At 32.3% G+C, this 3,940-nt stretch overlaps 1 long non-coding RNA gene across 1 annotated transcript; it reads right to left on the bottom strand.

Annotated features, from left to right (window-relative positions):
* Positions 1-1,602: 1,602 nt before the first annotated feature.
* On the bottom strand, positions 1,603-3,505 carry LOC142181477 (uncharacterized). The gene is made up of 2 exons (XR_012710131.1): positions 3,321-3,505; positions 1,603-1,683 (listed from the first exon to the last, which is right to left on the bottom strand). It is a non-coding gene; the product is annotated as an uncharacterized LOC142181477 (long non-coding RNA).
* Positions 3,506-3,940: the final 435 nt, after the last annotated feature.

The raw sequence follows: 3,940 nt of genomic DNA, 5'->3' as shown, positions 1-3,940 counted from the left end.
TTCCAATTAAAGGACAGTCGAAACAGGATTTATTTCTTTATTTCAGAGTCGCCACTTGGGAGATTTACGGTGTCCCAAGTCACCTATTTTAATCCCGAATCGAGAAAAATAATGACTCTGTATTACAGTCTGCGCACCAGAAATCCGGATAAGGAATTCTGTTAACCCGGGAGAAGGTGTTAGGCATTCCCGAGTTCCGTGGTTCTAGCACGGTCGCTCAACTGTTATATTCGGCTTGATTATTTTGATTTGCTAAATACATTTTTTATTGCATGATTTTATTGTTACCGCTTCTATTTAGATTTAAAGTCCCTTCTTTGAATCGAATCACGCGTACGTATATTCGTGTTATAAATTATATTTTTTAAAACATGCGGAGTTGTGTCACGCGCACGTGTACACAATAATATAGATAATATTTTTATTAAAATAATTATTTTCGAAATTATGCTTTAAATAAAATCAAGAATATTCGCCCTTTTTGTATAATTAAGTAGTGAACCTCACATCTCGGGTTTTTATGAAATTAATAATGATATTCTCCGAGAAATCCCTTTTATTAAATATTCGATCGAATTTGCGCGAACGCATAATCCGAATTGCCTTTAGAAATATAATTAGGTTACGCGAACGTATCCCTAATCACAAAAATATTCTTGATGGTAGTATAAATTTGTTTACAAATTGTTTATTATATCCACGTATTTTTATGTGAACATCATGAGAAATAAATATTCTATTAGTCTCTAAATTCCTTAAAAAGAATTTACAATTTATTGGACGTTGGTCGCAATTTATGTTTTTCGCGTATGAATTATATTCCTCAAACCATTCGAATTTGTGGAGTAAAAATAAATATGTGATTAATACTACCATTTAGTGAATACAATATTTGCCTACCCAAATAGACAACATGCAAATTATGTATAAAAATTGGGAAAGAATGGATGTAAGGAAGTGATATTTTTGAAGAATTTTCATTGTTCTATTTGAAGCGAATGCTAAAAAAATGTTATAATCTATAAACCTAATCACCTTCTACATTAATTGTTTTTTAATCCAAAATTATAATCGTTTGATTAATTTGTTTATGATGGTAGATAGGCATCAAGTTGATAAGAAAGGGAATTATTATACAAATCGATTGAATAAAATTGCCTTACATGCAACACAATTGTCCGTCTTAAAACATTCATAACACTCTAACATTGTAACGAGCTATATCAAATCACCTTCCATATATGATTATATATATACTCATCATCATGCCATATATGAACATACAACTTATATCAATCTAAACCAAAAATCAGATTTTTTACAAGATATACTAATAATGTAATTTCTTGATACTTCCATTCTACTTTACATTTAGCTAACAATATTACGGGATGTAATTAATGACCCATTTTATGTCATGTTCCCTACCTTGATAATTCAATCATGACTTCACTTAATGAAAATTCCGAAATAGGTGATATTATTACAACACTTATACGAACTTTAAGAGGTAACAATTATCTTATATTCATCACGACAAACGTACTACTATATTAATCAACTGAAACAAAACCAAATTTTAAACTAATGAACTTGAACGAATGGAAAACAGAATTATAATTCCCGAACTTCATTAATATGTCATGTTGAAGCTTTTCATGACATGAATTTACAGATATGTACCTGATATTGGAAGCAAGAAAATGAAGATGAGAATCAGCGGCAGTAATAACAGTACAACATCAACAACTGCCCAGCAACAGTAACAACCCAGTACAAACCGGTGGAGTAGTAATCCCAAAAACAAAAGCTTTAAGCTTTAAATGAAACAACAACCATTAATACTAATTTCAAACAAAGAAAGAAAGCAGTAGATTTTTTAGCTTTTATTTTTATTTTGAAAGCTTAAATATTTTTCGGAATTTTTCTCTCTTCTATTCTCTGTCCGTTTCTTTTTCTATCTGTGTCTGTATTTTTTCTCGTATCTTTTCTGTTCTCTCTGTATTCTTGTTCCCTCATTTGTCTTCAAGACTTCCCATATATATAATCTCATCCCATAAATCTTTTAATCAATTAAATCAATACTTTTTCTCTACCCAACCCATTATCTTTCCACTCATTCCCATTACATTAAATAAACATATCACACCACCCCATTATATTTTGTCCCCCATGCTTTAATTAAAATAATGCAAGATTCCCCTTTAATTTAAATCTTGTCCCCCCTTTATATTAAATAATCATATCACAACCCACCCCATTTCATTTTGTCCCCCATGCTTCAAATAAACAATTTCAAAATGTACAATTCCTAAACTACCCCTTCCGACCTTACTGAAATTACCAAACTACCCCTGAACGTATTACAAATTTACCAAACTACCCATCAGCTATAACACATCAATTAATCAAACTTAACCAAAATATAGACAATATGATCAATTTCTAACAATGTTCAAACAACAATATGAACATGGATGAACATCATAACAACAATATCACATGAACACGATTTTAACAACATTTCAACAACAAATCACATGAACACAAATTGAACAACAAAGAACAACTAAAATTTGATTGAACAATATTTTAGCAACAAACCTATTTTTGGATTTAAACAACAACAACAAACAAGTATATTTAGATTTCTAACTTCAATCATATTGAACTTAAAATCAACTACTAACAACATTACAACAAACAATTCTTATATTAAACTTTAAACAAGATTATGAGACCAATTCAAGAAATAATCATAAATGGTAAACAAGAAATCAAACTATACAAATTTCGGATTCAAGATCAACCAAACAAAGTATGAACATGAATGAAAATATACAATAACAATAACAAACAAACTTTGTTCAAACTTTGAATTAAACTTAAACAAAACAAATAAACATATTCAAATCACTAATCTTCAAATAATCAACTAATCTTTCTTAAATTAAATCCAACGAAACTTATAACAAAGATGCATGATCCAAAAATTAAAACCAAAACATAACTTCACATTAAATCACTAAATTAAAACCAACTTCAAAAGATGAATACGAATTAAATCTATATTAACAACAAACAACGGATTTAAACGATTTAAACTAACACCTTTCTACATTAAAACTAAATCCTCTTAAAATTAATAAAACAAACTGAAAATAATTAAATTAAATCTTCAACTTAAATCTAACAACAATATAACTAAACTAACAATTTTTATCTAAAACAAAATAAGAAAAATAAAGCAAACTTATGCTAATTCAAAATCTGAAAATATCAAACAAATTATGGACGTAATAGAACTTAGAATAACTAACCGTGAATGTCCAACGACGAACATCGAACGAACTCTAAACGAAACCAACGAACTTGGGCATAAACGGACTTGAAGACGACAAAGAAACAAGCATCATTTGAGGTGAAAGATGAAGAAAAACACAGCAAGAAGCAGCTGGAACGGAGCAGCAGTAGCGCGATGGAGTTGGGCTTCGATGAAGAAGAAACAGCGGCGTCCATGGATGTCGAGCTCAAGCTTGAGCTCGACGAAGAGGACGAAGGCAGACCCGGCGAGAAGCAGCTGGAGCAGAAACGTGAGCAGCAGCAGCAATGGTGAAGCTGAAAACGCAGCGACGCAGCAACACGACGGAGCGACAATGGAGCTCGTTTTTGGGCTGGTTTCGAGCAGCTCTCATTGCTGCGTTTTGGAGAACGGAGAAGCTTGGTCGTTTGGACTTGAGGTTGAGAAGATGGAAGCAGAAGGACCTCCATGGATGACGAAGGAACAGCAGTAGCAGCTGCAACGACTGGAAGAAAACGCAGCAACAATGGCGGACGTGAAGCTACTCCAATGGTCGTTTGGTTTCGACAACGGGAAATGGGGGGGAAAGCAGCCATGGCTGCTCGTGTTGGGGTCGATGGGACGATGGAGAATGTCATG

This window comes from Nicotiana tabacum, chromosome 6 (genome assembly GCF_000715075.1).
Source record: "Nicotiana tabacum cultivar K326 chromosome 6, ASM71507v2, whole genome shotgun sequence".
In the NCBI taxonomy this organism is placed as follows: Eukaryota; Viridiplantae; Streptophyta; class Magnoliopsida; order Solanales; family Solanaceae; genus Nicotiana; species Nicotiana tabacum.
The sequence above is the reverse complement of the archived record's forward strand: the minus strand, read 5'-3'. Positions and strand labels throughout refer to the sequence as shown.